Below are 19171 nucleotides of genomic sequence, written 5' to 3' on the forward strand. Positions count from 1 at the left end.
GAAGGTCCCGGGGTGATCATCAAAGATTGCATCAAGTGATCAATTTGTAAGAAAGAGGATATGCTCATATGCCTCAGAAGCTTACTGTGTGAATAACTAATTCCTTGAAAGCCTTATGTAACTATTACTTTATGGAACAGTCAACCTTTTTTCCAGGACGTTTGGGGAGTTGTGTCTACCTGTGGTTAAATTCCTGTGAACACTAAAAACTTTTGAGGAGGAGGAGAAAGTGTCTCTCAGTTAATGTTTAAACAAGTGAGTTGAGTTAACGCCATTCAATTTTCCATCCAGTTGGAAGAAGCGGCAAAAGTCTTTTTTTTATTTTTTTGATGCTATCAATACCCACAGAAAATGGGGTTGTAAGGATTTTATTAGTTTTATGTAACGCAGCTCCCACTCAAATGTGTAACAGTAACACATTGATAGAAATCAACATAAGCCAGGAAGTTCAAAGCACGACAAACTGTCTTTAGTTTACCGGCTTGGTAAAAACAGAATTTGGAGGGAGGAGGAGGATTTAAACAAGCCCACTGCAAGTTACTGGCTTGTATCAATCTTTTCCTTTTTAACTAAAAATATCTTGCTGCATTTCTCTTATTTGTTACCAACTTCCTATCTCGAGGTATTCTAGAACTGGAAGAGGTCCTTGACATTTCATTCCAATGTCTTCTGCACAGGAACCTGCTGACCCAGGGAGGGTGACATACCTCTCTTTAAAATCATACAGAAAGTTAGTATGTACTTTGACTGCATTCTGGGTTCAGTCACTCATGCTCATTGATGCTTAATGGACATAAACTCATTTAATGAAATGTAATGTGGTTTTAGTTTGAAGAATTCTACCAGGAGCATGAGACTTCCTCATAGTACTCTCTGTTTTGTTTCTGCCATAAGAAAATAAATTGCCGTAAGACATACATTCATTTCTGGATTATATTATTTTCAACTGTCTTGCAGCAAAATCGATCTGGGAGAGGCAGAATGGCCCTATTTGTTACTGCAGCAACCTTCACCAGCTGCCAAAGCCAGGTGTCCAGAAAAGTAAGGTTTATACTATTCATAGAGAAGAAAGAAAAAATAAGGACTCATCTAAGTGACAATATTTTCCATTCTTACTTATATCTGTGGATGTGAAGGAGCTGGAAGTGATTCATTCTGATTTACGGCTGACCCTCATTTGCACATGCTACAACAGCTATGAGGCAACTCTTATCAAAAGAAAACCACTGAAAATTCTACATACCTCTTTTTAAGAAATAATTTCAATATGCTTCCCTCTTTCAGCAAACTCTTTATCAATACCATTAATAATAATCAATAAAACTGGCTCAGGTTTAATCTCTGTCACCGATCCCTTCTCGTTTACCATTTGAAGTTATGCCTGCATATGTGAAAGTTGGCTATATTTTAAAAAGGATCTCACTCCAGAGGGTTTTCCAATTTGACAGGCATTTTGGTGAAAATTTTCCGAACAGTTATAAGCGACAGCAGCAGCAGCAAAGTATGGGATATCAACAAGCTAGAAACAGTGACCTAGGAGTCATGAAATTTACTTTTTAGTCTTAGTGTTGTAGCTAACTGGACTTTTAAATGTAAGTCACGGCCTTTTAAATAAAATTAGTTCCTAATCTGTCAAATAAAGGAACTTATTAAATGTTCACCATAATTAATTCTCAATTATAATTTGTTTTTACATAGGAAGAGACAAACAGGTTCTCAGTAGAATATCAACTCAGGGAAAAAAGTTTTGTCTTTTTTTTTTTTTTTGAGACAGAGTTTCGCTCTTTCAGCCAGGCTGGAGTGCAGTGGCACAATCTCAGCTCACTGCAACCTCTGCCTTCTGGTTTCAAGCAATTCTCCTGCCTCAGCCTCCCCAGTAGCTAGGATTATAGGCGCCCACCACCACACCCGGCTAATTTTTGCATTTTTAGTAAAGACGGGATTTCACCATGTTGGCCAGGCTGGTCTTGAACTCCTGACCTCATGATTCACCCTCTTCGGCCTCCCAAAATGCTGGGATTACAGATGTGAGCCACCACGCCCGGCCCAGGAAAAGGGTATTGTAATCAATAAATAGTGCTGAGAAACCTGGCTCTTCATTTGGAAAGAGATCTCTATCTTACACCATATGGAAAATAAATTCTAGATATATAACTAAACATATAAACATGTGTTTATACAGATACACATATATAGCATTTATTATACATATATGCTATTTTACAAAATACATAATATATAGAAATATATATAGAATTTTATATAGAATTATATAGAAAAATAATTTTATAAGCATGAAAGGCCTTGTAGGTTATTGTGAAGATGTTGACTTTTAAGTAAAATGGGAAGACCAGAGATAATTTTTAATGCAGTAGTATCATGATCTGCCTTATGTTTTAAGGGCTCATTCGGTCTGATTGTCAGGAATAGACCATAAGGGGATATAAATTAAAGCACAAGTTACTGTTACAAGCAGCCTACAGGATGGCTTCCAGTGACCCCACCTCTTGGAATTCATGCCTTTGCAAAGCCTTCTTAACTTGAATGTGGACTGGATTTATTGACTCACTTCTAGCAAACAGACTGTGGCAAAGGTCATGGGAGATCATTTCCAAGACTGGGTTACATGAAGATGGTGGCTTCCATCTTGGGATCTTACATCCTCTTCTGGATTACTCACCTCGGGGAGGCTGACTGCCAGGCTGTGATGCAGTCCTGTGGAAGGGCCCACATGGCATATAACTGAGGCCTGCTAGCATCTATGTGAGTGGATTTGGAAGCAGATCCTTACTGTCCCCACCCCATCCTTCAGATGAGACTTCAGCCCAGGTTAACAGCTTGACTACAACCTCATGAAAGACTTAGAGCTAGAGACACCCAGCTATTATGTGCAGGGATTCACACTCAGAAAAACTGAGAGATGATAAACACTTGTTGTTTCAAGCCACTAAGATTTGGAGTAATGACTTACATAGCAGTAGATAACTAATACAGTTACAATGTATGAAACACTCTTCTGGGAACTTTACATGACTTTTACAGTTGGAGAAACTGAGTCCCAAAGAAGTTAAATCACTTGTTCAACAGCACACATCCGTGGTAGAGGTGGGACTCAAACTCAGGCCATCTGACTCCAGAAACCAGGTTCTTAATCCCTGCATCACACTACCCCTCTTAGAACCATTTTTCCTACTTTAGGTGTGCATGCCTCAAATTTGACTTTCCACTGTAGAAAGTGCTAAAATCACATAACTTGCACAAGCAACAAACCATCTGCATCTTCATCAAACTTTTTTTTTTTTCGAGATAGAGTTTTGCTTTTGTTGCCCAGGCTGGAGTGCAATGGTGCAGTCTCGGCTCACTGCAACCTCTGCCTCTCAGGTTCAAGCAATTCTCCTGCCTCAGCCTCCCAAGTAGCTGGGATTGCAGGCACATGCCACCATGCCCAGCTAATTTTTTGTATTTTTAGTAGAGACAGGATTTCACCATGTTGGCCAGGCTGGTCTTGAACTCCTGACCTCAGGTGATCCGCTGGTCTCGGCCTCCCAAAAGTGCTGGGATTACAGGCATGGGCCACCACACCCGGCCATTCATCAGGCTTCTTAACCTGCCACATAGCTCTACAATTCTCACATCTTTGATACCTTAAGGATATCATAAACTATATTCAGTTATCAAAGAAGACAGAAAGGTAGCCTCTTGCTGTTTGAAGAGCAACCTCAGTATGGTTCTTCCATTTCAGTCTGGTTAATCTGGGTCATTTAACTATTAGAGAATTTCCAGCACCAGTTGCCAATGCTGTGATAGTCCTATAAACTGAGTGTCTTTTTGCAATTGTAAAGGGTTCTCTTTCGCCTGGGTGAAAGAGCGAAACTACTCATTGGTGAGAAAAAGAATGAGATACTGAATAAGATAGCCACAGTATTTTCTGTTTGTATTTTTTTTTTTTTTGAGATGGAGTTTTGCTCTTGTTGCCCAGGCTAGAGTGCAGTGGTGCAATGTTGGCTCACTGCAAGTTCTGCCTCCCGGGTTCAAGCAATTCTCCTGCCTCAGCCTCCCGAGCAGCTGGGATTACAGGCACCCACCACCACGCCTGGCTAATTTTTGTATCTTTAGTAGAGATGGGGTTCCACCATGTTGGCCAGGCTGGTCTCGAACTCCTGACCTCAGGTAATACACCCGCCTCGGCCTCCCGAAGTACTAGGACTACAGGCATTAGCCACCGTGCCTGGCCAGATTTTTTTTAATACAGGAGAAAATCAATTTTCAGTTGGCAATAGAAAGCCAGCCACTAAGGATTCAAACTGTACGAAGTGTTTCAGTAGGAACCGGCAGGACCAACAAATTTTTTAAAAAGAGCTTTTGATTTATATAAAATACAATGACTATTGTCCTATAATTATTATAACAAATTAAGATGTTTCTTTCTGTGACATGGACATGTGAAATACAGGAGAAAGAAATTCTGCACTCCCGCCTCAATACACATTTAGAATGGCACTGTGCTGGGAAGAAACTGGTGCTGGATGGTGCAACTATCAATCTCACGTCTTAGGAAGATGATGCTCATCATGCAGCAGTCAGGAACATATTTTTTAAATTTGTTTTTATTTATTTATTTATTCAGAGACAGAGTCTTGCTCTGTCGCTTAGGCTGGAGTGTAGTGGTGTGATCATAGCTCACTGCAGCCTCGAACTCCTCGACTCAAGCAGTCCTCCCAGCTCAGCCTCCCAAGTAGCTGGGACTACAGGTGGGACCCATCAAGTCTGGCCAGGAACATGTTTTGGATCCATACTGATGGAATATTCTTTATTTTGGTCTGACTCTTAGGATTGTACCCACAACCAATGGAAACTAAAGAACTGGAAAGAAAGAATCATAAAAAGAATCAAAAAGAAATACAACAAAACCCACTGCCATTTCTAAATCTTTCTGTTACCCAAAGTGACTGTGTTTTATTAAAGGCATGTGATGCATCACCGAAGGTATTTTTTGCCATTTAAAAATAAAAAACAGTAGTAACAGCTCAACAGCTAGGATGCTACCACTTAACCTGCAATTTGGACAATTTTGTGGGGATGAAATTACTTTGTCTTATGACACATGGAGCAGATGCCACTCATTAACACACAAAAATGTCTAAAACAGAGCTTTAAAAAAACATATGCATTTAGAAACATAAGTAGAAACAGCTTCAAAGAGTATAAGCAAAATGGCATAATACAATGAATGAAGAGTATGTTTTTTTAAGAAAGTCAATCAGATTAGTAAGTAAATTTTATAGGCCTCTCTCTAAATAAAGTATGGGTTTGAAGGAAAATGTCTTGCTTTTAATTTTTTTTGTAACGGGAAGAGGGTAGCCCATATCATATACCAGCCAGTATGTTCCATAGGATGTTATATTCCACTGTGGAACATTATGTTCTGCCACAATTAAAAGGAGGATAAAAAAAGGTTGGGATAATTTGTTTTTAAAAGGTTGGGATAAGACTTTGGAGGAACTTTGATAGGTTCATGTGTATTGTAAATCTATGAGAGGGGAGAATGCACACATCTTGGCCCAAAATATATTTGACCACAGAACACTTTTTCCAGAAGAAAGAAAACCAGTGGACACAGGGTGTAGACACTGACCAGACTACACCCTTGTAAACAATACACTAGGCCAGTGGTCCTCACACTGTTGGTTCTCACACTTAAAAGCTCTTTGGGGTCCTCAATAAATTTTAGGAGTATAAAGTTTGCTCTACACTCCTAACATTGATTGAGGAACCCAAGGAACTTTTAATTAGGTAGATCATATTTAACAATTACTGTACCATATTAGAAGCAAAATTGAGAAAAAATGTAAAATATCCATTGGTTCATTTAATAGAAATACTAATATACCCATTACATATTACATGAAATAACATCTTTATGAAAAAGTAATTACATTTTTCAGAACAAGAAAGTTAGTGAAAAGAGTGACATTGATTTAGATTTTTGCAGCTCTCTTTAATGCCTGGCTTAATGGATAATGGTTAAATTCTCTTCTTGCCTCTGAATTCAATTTTCTGTGGCATGTTGTTTGGCTGAAGTATGTGGAGAAGATCTGGCCAATAGTTTCAGCAATTGTGGATATTCTTTTTTATATTATACCAAAACTCAACAAGTGGTAGTTTCTAAAAGGGGAGCAGCACCATGGAATCTGAAACATATAAATACACTCTAAGTATTCTTTTATATTAAAATTCATTAGTCTATTTTGAACTTTGAATGGATCTTTAGCTATGCATGATTTTGTAACATCATACAATGGTCATTTGGAAAATTAGTTCAGTTAATTATGCAAATTTTCCAAAAGTTGACACGTTTCATTACACAGTATCATCACACATCATATAGCCTCTGAAAAACTCCGCTATACACATGTAAGAGAATGGGAATGGAATAGGTAAATAATGTCTTAGTATTATCATAAAAATAATTTTGATCTTACAGATGTCCCTCCAGAAAAGGTCTTGGGGGTTCCCAAAGTGAGAACTGCTGACTAGGCAGACATTCTGAACTCCACAGATCCCTACTGGAAGTAAAAGCACAGAACTCTGAGCTTCCTTCCAGCCTCAATTTCCATAATTCCCACCATTTGTCCTCTTGGGGATCACTGAGTACAACCTGAAAAAGAACATTAACCCATGTCGTCAATAACGTGAGATAAACCATGAAGAGTTATCTGTAGGTGGAAAAATGTATTTACTTAGATTCTACCAGGCAAGAATCTGTGAGAAGTGTGCATTTTTTATTTCATTTTATTTTTATAGGTACATGATAGTTGTGCATATTTATTGGGTACATGTGATGTTTTAATACAAGCATACAATGTGTAATAGTCAAATCAGTGTATCTGGGATATCCATCACTTCATTTCTTTTTGTTGGGAACAGTCTAAATTCATTCCTCTAGCTATTTTGAAATATACAATAAATTATTGTTAACTATTGTTGCCCTATTGTGCTACTGAACACTAGCTCTTATTCCTACTATCTAACTATATTTTTACAGCCACTAACCAACCTCTCTTTATTCCTCCCTACTCACTACCCTTTCCATCCCCTGCTAACCATCATTCTACTCTCTGTCTCCATGATATCATGTTTCTTAGCTCCCTCATATGAGTGAGAATATGTGATATTTGTCTTTCTGTGCCTGGCTTATTTTACTTAACATAACATCTTCCAGTTCCAGCCATGTTGTCGCAAATGACAGAATTTCATTATTTTGTATTGTTGAATAATATTCCATTGTGTATATGTACCATATTTTCTTTATCCATTCCTCCACTGATGGAGAATTAGGTTGATTCCATATCTTGGCTATAATGAATAGCTGCAACAAACATGGGAGTGTAGGTACCTCTTCAATATACTGATTTCTTTTCTTCTGGATATATACATGATCTTTCTTTCTTTCTTTCTTTCTCTCTCCTCTCTCTTTTCTTTCTTTCTTTTTTTTTTTTTTTTTTTTGACGGAATCTCGCTCTGTCGCCAGGCTGGAGTGTAGTAGTGTGATCTCAGCTCACTGCAACCTGCAACTCCCTGGTTCCAGCGATTTTCCTGCCTCAGCCTCCCGAGAAGCTGGGATTACAGGCACGTGCCACCACGCCCAGCTAATTTTTGCATTTTTAGTAGAGAGGGAGTTTCACCATGTTGGCCAGGATGGTCTCATTCTCTTGATCTTGTGATCCATTCGCCTCGGCCTCCCAAAGTGCTGGGATTACAGGCATGAGCCACCGCACCCATCCATGTTTCAAGAAACATGACTAAGAGCAGACTGTTTCTTTACATCAAACTTCTGTGCAGAAGTTAAGAAAGGAGAATCACTCTAATGCTTATTCCTAATGACTGTGATAGACTTTCTACCTTGAATGGTGAATGTCCATGACTTTTCTTTAGCAAACACTTTCCTCCAATCTAGACTTTAAGAATCTAGTTAACATTTCTTTTAACTAAAGGAATAAACTTTTAAAGTACACAGAAAGAGATTCAGAAAGACCTTTTTCATGAAATCAATTCATAAAGTAACTAGGTAAATTATAAATCATTATCTATTTAGTAAGAAAGTACCCAAAGAACTACTAAACAACACTGGTTATCTTTGGGTGTTAATGGACACATGCAATGATAACAGCTAACATTCGCACGTCAAGCCCTCGGGTTTCATTATCTCCTGTAAGCCTTAGAACCATCCTAGGCAGTGGACACTTTTATTACCCTCCTTCTAATAAAGAAAAGGAGGTGAAGGAGCTACATAATGTATCCACAAGTGATAGATTGAGGACTCCAGCCTCCATCCATCTGAGAGCAAAGATTCTCCACCTCCTCAGTCTGCTGCCTCCTTTCCAATTAATAGTTGACTGAACTTCAGTAGATTCTTCCTCTGGCAGGTATTCCACAATCATGAAACATCCTCTTCACTTTCTTGTTTCAAAGTGAGGAGTTGGCTTGATGAATTGGCTCAGAGCCCATCCTAAAACATGTACGTATCGGTAAGATTCTTTTGCCTCTGTAAAGCAGACTGGTTATCACATGGAAAAAGGAGTCTCACCCAAAAGCCACACGCTAGATTCGGTGAGGTTAAATCTTTTGATTCTTAGAAGGACATGAGGACAGAGCACTGACGTTCTGTAAACAAAATTCAAGGTATCCTCAGCCCAGCCCAAATCCCGTTTATTCCTCTGAAAACACATTTACGAAACAAGGTCAGCAAAAATGCCAGTCATCTCTAAGGCACCACGGTAAGGCAAGGAGCTACGTAGTGTTATCCTTTTTAAGTGCTTTCTAAACGCTTAGCTCCCTTGGGTCGGTTGATTCACCATCCACCTCTGTCCCCTTTGCTTATTATTTCTCTCACCTCAGATGGCTTTCCTTCTGCTAACCCACGATCGTTAAAAACATACTGAATACTTTCTAGATTATTCTTAGTCATTTTTCAATGCCCAGCTCAAGACATCTGTCTTTCTATAATCACTGCAGCTCACTCTTTCCCCAAAGTGCCTTGGGCCAGGACTCCCATCAAGGTGGGCTTACCTGTGCGCTCTCTGATCCCCTGTAATGTTGCCTCATTTGTGTGAGTCTCGGCTTCTGCAACTATTAACAGATGACAGGTGTTCTTAAAAACCTTCTAGAGAAATCTCTCAAGACAGTGCACATAGTGCCGGACACAAAATGTCATGTTTGCTCTCATTTTTCTCTAATTGAATGAGGACTAAAGAACACAGGCATGTTTTTAATGTTGATTTTATTTTTAAACATCTTGCCTTTTGGTCTTGCGAGTCAAGATATTAGCCGTGTAATTTAACTAGAAGCTTTAGATATTATTAAAGAGAACAGGAGTCTATAGAGTACCACCAACAGTGGTCCTACTGCAAACTGAAATAGAATAAAGTAGAATAGTATACTAACTCTTGGCAAACAATTCTCAGCCATTCTTAATGACATCCATTACCTCCGGTTCCATGCCCTGTTCAAGTTTTTCGTATATCTCTGTTTTCAATATGAATGCCACAAACTGGTACGGAGCTATTTTATTTTATTTTATTTTGAGATGGGGGGGGTCTCACTATGTTGCCCAGTCTGGTCTCGAACTCCTGGTCTCAAGCAATCCTCCCACCTTGGCCTCCTGGGTAACGATCTTTGTAATGAATATTATTATTTGGATGACAGACTACAGGAAGCCCAGAATCCACTCCATTTTCTTGGTGTCATAATTACTCTTTGAGAAATTGTGCTGTACACTTTGTATAAAATGAAACCATATAAATCAAGCAATAATAACAACAATCCTCCCATAGTATGTCAAACTCATGAGGCATTTCCTTCTCCTCCAAACCCTCCTTTCTCTCAGACAAACCAAGTAATTGAAGACATGTATTTTCAAGAAACATGGCTGCAAACTGTTTCTTCACCACATCAAACTTCCATGCAGAAGTTAAGAAAGGAGAATCATTTTAATGCTTATTCCTAATGACTGTGATAGACTTTCTACCTTAAATGGTGCATTTCCATTTGTAAGCTCCATTTACAGAATCACACAAGTTTTTGCCTTCCTCTGAAACCTAACACCCTGATCTTACCCTTTTTTGCATACATCACTCTTGGTGGAAATTTTCAACAACCACAAAGGTGGGGGAAAGGGCGTGGCGTACACTGACTCCTTAGTCATATTTCCTGATGTTGCCATTTTAGTGTATTTTAAGTATTTACTTATGGCAACACTTAATTATAGTTTACAAAGCACTGTTCTCTTTTTCCATCTGGCAGACCCCCTTGGTGTGCTCTACTACGAAAGGTAGTTTTCTAAATCACTGCTATTAATCAGTCAAGAATTGATGCCCCTATTTGGTGAACAGCAAACTGCTCTCCCATTGCTCTCAGAAGTCTGAACTGAGCAATCTTTCTTTTTTTTTTTTTTTTTGCTTTAAGTTCTGGGATACATATGCACAACATGCAGGTTTGTTACATAGGTACACATGTATCACGGTGGTTTGTTGTACCCATCAACCAGTCATCTAGGTTTTAAGCCCCACATGCATTAGGTATTTGTCCGAATGGAACTCAGCAGTCAGCAAAATATATTAAATTGGTCAGTTCTAGAATAACTCTTGTTGCCGACCTCCACATTCACGTTGGTGATGTCTGTACTCCCTGTGCTCACTCATGAGCACCTGTCACCCCAGATCACACCACTGAAGCTGACGACCCCACAACCCCCAACCAAGAAACAGTAAGCCAAAGCAGAGAAACCAGGGTGCGTGCTGAAAGGGACTCCTGGGTCCGGTCACTTCTGTGGGTCCCCTAAGCCTGTTTCTGGTACCCCAATATCACTAAGTGGCACAACCTAGAAATACTGGAATCAACTCCTCTGCCTTCTCCCTTATTCCACAGGTCAGCAGGTACCAAATTCTATCAATTCTACTTCCTGGTTATGCTACTTGAATCCTTCCCTTTCTGCCTCTCCAGCAAGTCTGGCTCTGCCATCACTCACACCTCATGCCCTCTCACCCAGATGTCTGCCTGCTCTCATGGTTCTCCAATCACCTCTCCAGAACGCCATAAAAGCTGGCTCTAGAAAGTACAGATCTGATCCTTGTGCTCTCCAAACTGAAAACCATGGTGACTGCAGTATACTTTCCAAACTATCACTAAAGAGGAAGGGGGATATGAAACAGGTACCAGTAAATTACTCTCTGCGATCTTCCTCTGTGCTGTCAACAAGCAAGGAAAATGAGATCTGGAGAAAACAGATGTGGAGGATACATGCAGAGGACCAAGAACCAAGATTTTACTCAGATTTCCTTCTGGGTTAACTTGGCTCATCTGTATTTTGGGTCAGTTTTTTAGAAACTCAATTTGACTTTTAATCATTAAATATGATCCTAGAAGCATGTCCTGTGAGGCACTGCCAAGTCGCATTGATGCATTTCATTACTGCTTGAAAGGCCACATATTCAAAACACTACTAGAAGTCAGGCTAAAGAAAATAAAATGATTTTGGATATTTTTAAAGCAGTTACTAAAACAGAAACAAATGTTATTTTTAATCTCTGGCTCACTGTAAACTGACAAGATATGAATATGAATTTTACCAAGTAATGTATAATAACTGCTTCTGCTCACCACAACCACATGCCAACAACTCAATTTTATATTTCATTTCGATGTTACATGTGGAACATATAATCTAAATTACAAACCATCCTTATTACAGCCCATTTACTCTAGCTAATTTTTGATAGCATGACATCATTAGCATAAAAAAGCTTAGTGAATAACTATTCTCAAATTTGCTTTTATAAAAGTCATTGCAAAGTTTTACATTTCTAAACAAGTGAAAAACAATATCTGAAAAATTGTAAGATGATGTCATAATTGTCCAAATGTTGGTCAGTTCACCAACAGGCTTACTGAGGAGACTCTTTACAAAGGAATTCTGCCAGGTAGTTTGGAGTAAGAAGTATCTGCTACGTGTCACGCCCTTAAGAAGTTTACATTCCAGCAGGGAGGAAAGCATGTACACAATTTGCACTTCTCTTTTCTATCGTTCTTTTTTTTTTTTTTTTTTTTTTTGCAGTAATGTAACAGAATAAGAGAAGTACAAAAGAGCTATAGAGTTCCAAAAGAGGAACCATTTTATGCAGGAGAAGGTATCAGGGAAGACTCTGGTAAGACAGTGGGCCTTAGGAACTAGGCAGATGGGAATTTTGAACTCTGAGTGTCTATTTCTGAAGTGAAACTAGTCAATGTGTTTCTACAGTTAACATTTATTGAGCTACTACTATGTGTTACAAAGTTCATAAATGTTATCTCTAAGCTTCCAAACAAACATGTAATGACAGCCTGGTTACAAATGATTAAAAAGGGACTACAGAGTCTATTAACATTCCCAAGAGTCATTAGTTCTTACTGAACATTAGTAAGCCAAAGGCATATTTATATCAACACAAGAGTTAATCACCCAGAAAAGATGACAGTCTTAATAAGAAAAATCAAGGGTCAAAATCATTATATATTTTGAATATGAATATGGCTGAATATGACAAGGATTTGAATATGCCAAAACACAAATCACATTTCCTGACATGTAACTGAAATGACAAGAATGTCAAGAACTTAAGTACATGTTTATTTTAACCTCTAACATCAGTATTGTGCAATGATTTCATTTTAAACTAAATGATTAAAATGTACCTTTGTTTTAAAATAGGTATTTGAGTTTCTACAGCAGTCTTTCTGCAAGTGTGATCCAAGGACCTTTTACGTTAAATGCATCGCAGGAGGGTGCTCCCATTAAAAGTACAACTCCTGGGCCCCACCCCGACCTACTTAACAGACTTTAAGGCCCAGCAATCTGAATTTTCAACAGAACAAAGTTGCACATTCAAGTCTTAGGGCCTCTGGTCTAGAGTTTCCTCCCCACGTTTCCCTCTTGTTTTCTCCCTTACTGAAATGTGTCTTTGCTAATTTAAACAATTACTTTTCAACATCCTCCAAATGCTTTCTGTGTCATAGGGCATTAAAAGAAAAACAACTTCTAAAACACTAAGATTATACCACTGGAAAAAAAAAAAGGCTTTTTTAAAAACCCATTTTTATAACACTTCTTTTGCTCTATCTAGCTCAAGTCAGCAAAATGTGGCTTTAGTAAATGCCTTGGAGTCTGTGGTAGGCAGAACAATGGACCTTCAAAGACACCCACATCCTAATCCCCAGAATCAGTCTGTGAATACGTGGTAAAGGGGGTTGCACAGATGTGATGACATGAAGGATCTGGAGATCAGGAGATGATACAGGTGGGCCCAACGTAATCACAAGGATGTTTAAAAGTTAGAGGAGGAGGAAGAAGTGTCAGCGGAAGATTCAACTGTGGAAACAAAACACAGGGAGACGCAACATTGTTGGCTTTGAAGATAAGGGAAGGGGCCAGCAACCAAGGAATACAATGGCCTCTAGAAAATGGAAAAGGTGGGCCGGGCGCGGTGGCTCACGCCTGTAATCCCAGCACTTTGGGAGGCCGAGGCAGGTGGATCACCTGAGGTCAGAAGTTTGAGACCAACCTGGCCAACATGGTGAAATCCCGTCTCTACTAAAAATATTTAAAAATTAGCCGGGTATGGTAGTAGGCGCCTATAATCCCAGCTACTTGGGAGGCTGAGGCAGGAGAATTGCTCGAACCCTGGAAACAAAGGTGGCAGTGAGCCAATATGGTGCCACTGCACTCCAGCCTGGGCGACAGAATGAGACTCTGTCTAAAAAAAAAAAAGAAGAAGGAAGGAAGGAAGGGAGGGAGGGAGGGAGGGAGGGAGGGAGGAAAGAAGGAAGGAAGGAAGGAAGGAAGGAAGGAAGGAAGGAAGGAAGGAGGGAGGGAGGAAAGAAGGAAGGAAGGAGGAAGGAAGGAAGGAAGGAAGGAAGGAAAGGAGGGAGGGAGGGAGGGAGGGAGGAAGGAAGGAAGGAAGGAAGGAAGGAAGGAAGGAAGGAAGGAAGGAAATAAAGAAAAAAAATGGAAAAGGCAAGGATAAGAATTCTCCTCTAGAGTCCCTGTAGAGAATGCAGCCTGGCTGACACTTTGATTTCAGCCCGGTGAGACCTGTGTTGGATTTCTGACCTGCAGAACTGTCAGATAAAAACAATGTTGCTTTAAGCCAGGAAGTTTGTGATAAGTTGTTACAGCAGCAATGGAAAACTAACACAGGTGTTCTGAAAAAACGAAAATAAACACTCAGGTCACCTCTAACACAAAGGCCATGGCCCAGCCACCCACATACTTTCCAGCTTTACCAAACACATAAAGACAGAATCCCAAATATTCATTTGGCACAAATGGGATATGGCCCGGGTAGTTTCTTTTCAAGCAACGCTGCTCGCTGCTCCCTCTTTTCTCTGTCTCCTTCCTTATCCTGCTCTTCCCACTCATGCCTGCAGCTTACCTCCTCACCTTTGTCAAAGCAGGCTGACATATCTGCTGGGAAACTATGAGAAGGAAAGCGTCTAAGGCAGGGTTTCTCAACTCCAGCACTATTGACATTTTGGGCCAGATGATCCTTGGTTGAGGCAGAGGATTGTTTCGTGCATTGTAGGATATTGATTGGTTGATTGATTGATTTTTTAAAATCATTCATTCATTCACTCATTCAAGAGACTCCTGACTCTGTGGCCCAGGCTGGAGTGTAGTGATGCCATCACAGCTCACTGAAGCCTCAAACTCCTGAGCTCAGGCAATCCTCCCGCCTCGACCTCCTAAAGTGCTGGGATCACAGGTGTGAGCCAATGCACCCAGCCCATTGCAGGATGTTCAGCAGCATTTCTGGCCTCTACTCACTAGATGCCAGTATTGCTACCCTGCTTTCCCATTTGAGACGATCAAAAAGTGTCTCTAAACATTGCCAATGTCCTGCGAGGGCAAAATGGTCCCCAGTTGAGATCCACTGGTTTACAGAACGTGGCAGTTAATGTGGGGGTCTGTGTTCTCTCCATCAGTTCCCTCCCATACACACATGGAAATGCTCCAACATGTGTGTGTGTGTGTGTGTGTGTGTGTGTGTGTATATATATATACTCTCTTACATTGCTGCTGGTCTCATTCAAATGAGTTTCCCAAGGATTCAGTCTGTTTGACATTTTAAAACAGCTCAAACTCAGAATTCAACCACAGACTCCTTTTTTTTTTTTTTTAAATGACCTCACTACACTTATTCCCAGCCACAGGCAAGGGAAACATGGCTTTTCCACAATGGCCCGCAGCCCAACCTAGCCAACAAGCTCACAATCCATCCATACTGCTGCTATAGAGGTGACAGAGGTCAGAGCTTGCCATTCAACTGTTACAGAGAACTTTCTTTTTTTTTTTTTTGGAGATGGAGTCTCACTCTGTTGCCAGGCTGGAGTACAGTGGCATGATCTCGGCTCGCTGCAAGCTCCGCCTCCCAGGTTCAAGCAATTCTCCTGCCTTAGCCTCCCAAGTAGTTGGAATTACAAGCACCCACTACCACGCCCAGCTAATTTTTTTTTTTTTTTTTTGGATTTTTAGTAGAGATGCAGTTTCACTGTATTGGCCAGGCTGGTCTCAAACTCCTGACCTCATGATCCGGCGACCTTGGCCTCCCAAAGTGCTGGGATTACAGGCGTGAGCCACCACACCCTGCCTACAGAGAATTTTCTAAAGCTCGCTGAAACTTGATTACCTAGACTTCATTAATAAAAATTCTTTCAATCAGAAGGTTTAGCACAGCGTAGACCAAAGAGATCATTCACTGAAAGGTTGGCTCTGATTTGGGCAAAACAGATGGTTTGGAATGAGATCCGGGGAAACGGCCACTGTACTGGAGTAAGAAATCAATGCTCCTAGAGAAACAGATCATTTCCTCAGCAAGTTTTTGCCAAGAACATGACTTAAACAAACACGTGAAAAGATCCTGTTTTGTGTAGTTCTGAATTCTGCTCAGACTTTCAATTTCAAAATAACAAAGCAGTAAACTGGAAACATAGCTCCCATTCTTTCTGAAAGCTTAAACAAACTGCAGCTTCCAAGGTTGGATGTGAATTCAGAGGCACACAACTCATCGGGTAGGAAGCTGCAGCCCAGCAGAGCTCTCTGAAGTCTAGGGGGAGGTGGGTGTCTGTGTTGTAGATCCAGGAATGTTAGCATACACACCTCTGGCAACTGAAAGTAACCAATGGCTTTTTAACAGATCCATTTTATTTCAACTTTTAGAGATTAACCCTCAATCAACTACTGCCATAAGAGTTAGGGCTAAGACTTCATCATTTCACATTTTCTCTCAAAAGCCTTGCTTTAATTGCACCATAGTCCCATAAAATCTGAAAATATCACAATACTGAGGATCTAACAGCCAAGGTCCTGAATCAAACAACATACTCATTAGGGAATCTTCTCCCTTTCCCCCTTTCAGATATTTTAAAATTAAAGTGAAGAGTGGAGGGAATTTATACGTAATGATATTGGCCTGATGGCAGTCAACTTATGGCACACATGAGGGGGAAAGGAGCAGGGAAAGTTTTTTCAGGGAGAGGTAGGGATGGAGCCTACATATATATTTAAAATTGGAGGCCAGGCATGGTGGCTCACACCTGTAATCCCAGTACTTTGGGAGGCTGAGGTGGGCGGATCATTTGAGGTCAGGAGTTCGAGACCAGCCTGCATACCTGTAGTCCCAGCTACTCGGGAGGCTGAGGCAGGAGAATCGCTTGAACCTGGGAAGTGGAAGTTGCAGTGAGCCAAGACTGCACCACTGCACTCCAGCCTGGTGACGGAGTGAGACTGTCTCAAAAAATAAATAAATAAAATAAAATAAAATAAAATAAAATAAAATAAAATTGCGATGCAGGGCACTGCCAAAGGAGAAACTGACAGGGTTATGGGGAAGGAACATACATATCTCCAATATAGAAAAATGCTGAATTCCCAAATGTTGCATTATGAATGAAAACATCAAGGCAGGTAATACCACGAAGCCTGTGTCTCCAATCTGGCTACCCAAATAAGGCTACTAATGCTCATCAACAGGGTATTACGTTGGTAAGTGTGAGTGAGTTTGCAATTCTATGAAAAATATATATATACAACTGAAGATTTCTAAAAGAGTATTCACTAACTTACATTCACCCTTTTACACAGCTAGTCAAGAAGAGCAAAAGAATGCTCTTACATGGATTGAGACACAGGTCTTAAGACCCTGCCAGATTTAATATCCTCTACCTTTTTACTTTGAAAGTTGCTGAAGCATACCACACAGTTGTATAAAATCAATGTACAAAGTCGCACATTATTTCAAAATCCACAATTAACAGCCTATGAAAACCAACTCTTGCTAGTATTCGCACTAGTTTCATACATCTTTTTAAGTGTTAGGGACATTGTAACATCTTATTTCTTCATTCAACATTTACTGAGTGCCTACTTAGTGCTAGGACCTGAGGACACACATGAATAAAATATGGTCTTTGCACTCTCCATCCAGTTGTGGAGAAAATAAACAAACAATGGCAGAGTATGCCACGACTATGAAAGACGAAAGCAGTCCAAGTAGTGGAACGGATTCTTCTTCCTATAAAAAGAATATAAAATTGGGTTTCCTGTTCTGATTCCCAACTCACAAATTAAAGTTTCGGTTATGGATTGCTTGCCGTGATAAAATAATTTCAGTATGATTCCTTCTGTTGGAAACATCTTCCTACCAGATTTAACTACAAAACTGACCTCTTCTCTGGAATGTTCAACTGGCCAAGAAAAGTGTTACACCAACACCAATAACTTTTTTTTTTCTATTCCATCACAAGATTGGGGATATCATCGTGTTCCTTTCCTCTTATGTCCACTGCACCCTCTGCTGTATTTTGTAACCTTTCAGATCTAGGCATTTATCTCATTTTGCTACTTCATTTTATCTTCACTTAACAAGTTAACCATTTTTTTAAAACAATGAATGAATCGTGTCTGTAGTGGCCACTGTGAGCAAAGCACCATGGGAAATGTAAAAAGGAACAAGAGGTTGTCCTTGTCCTTAAAGATTTCCAACCTGAGTCAGGGAGACAAACATGTAAACAAACAATACGGTGTGAATCAAGGGGAATGTGGGTGAGTGCTGACAGATGACAAGCAAAGAACTCTGCTGGCAGAGAGCTCCCAGCTGCAACACAGGCATTAATTACGTGTGCTCTAGAGGAGGGGAGTCTTCTATTTTTTGATTCCCGTCCCCAGAATCAGTGCTATTTGAACATCCCACGTAGGTAAGAGGACAGGGAGGCATACAAAGCTTAGCCATGTTATTTTTACAAGTCAAATATGCTACTGCGTTTGATTTTTAATACTTAGATAAAAATTATTTTTCAGCCCTTTGCTTATTGAATTTTCTCTCTATGTCCTCATCATGAGGTCAGGAGTGGTTTCCAGTAGGTGCTTCACAAAGAGAAAAAAGATGGGGACACAAAACTTGTATAGCAGAATTTTTTTTTCCAAATCCTATTTATCTCACCTGTTTTGTCTGTAGCTTGCCTCATTCGCACCAGAAAAGCGGATACATTTGTGCAGTTGTCTGCTGAAGGTTAGTCTTCATGAAATTTAATATGAACATTTGTCCTTTCAAACAGCTAATTCCTTTTTAAGCAGCTAAATGTTCACCTATATTTGTCTTTCACTAGATGACTAATTGTGAATGTAAGCAAGACAATTGATGAAATTCAGATATAATTGTTTACAATTTTCTGATACTGCTCTTAATTCATTCTGTTTTTGTCAATTATCATACCCTATTTTCTATATTTACAGTGCTCTTGAAATTGTTTATGGACTTAAAAAAATTAAATGGTCATCTGAAAAGCGTTTCGTGCACTCGAATGAGATTTTTTTTCTTGCAACTTTTATCAGGGGCTGTTTGCCTAAAAATTTGCTGCTCTAGCCAAAATGTTTTTAGCACGAAATTCTAGCAATAACCTCAGAGCTATCTTTTCTTTGCCACTTAATTTTACCAACAGCAAAAAGAAGGGAAAAAAAGTTTCTTCATTTTGCCCTTGCATGACAAAAATGCATGTTAACTTAACTCTTCTATGGCAGAAATACAAATGAAATATGTCCAATGCCAATGTTTAAATTACTTTTAGGAATTCCATTGACTAT

General features: G+C 39.7%; 1 protein-coding gene across 6 annotated transcripts in view; it reads right to left on the reverse strand.

Moving 5' to 3' along the window:
• Nucleotides 1-19171, reverse strand: part of ATXN1 (ataxin 1) — a 465758-nt gene that overhangs the window by 363265 nt on the left and 83322 nt on the right. The gene's annotated exons all lie outside the window — the stretch shown is intronic.

The sequence above is a fragment of the Trachypithecus francoisi genome, unplaced genomic scaffold, assembly GCF_009764315.1.
Source record: "Trachypithecus francoisi isolate TF-2019V2 unplaced genomic scaffold, Tfra_2.0 Lachesis_group10, whole genome shotgun sequence".
In the NCBI taxonomy this organism is placed as follows: Eukaryota; Metazoa; Chordata; class Mammalia; order Primates; family Cercopithecidae; genus Trachypithecus; species Trachypithecus francoisi.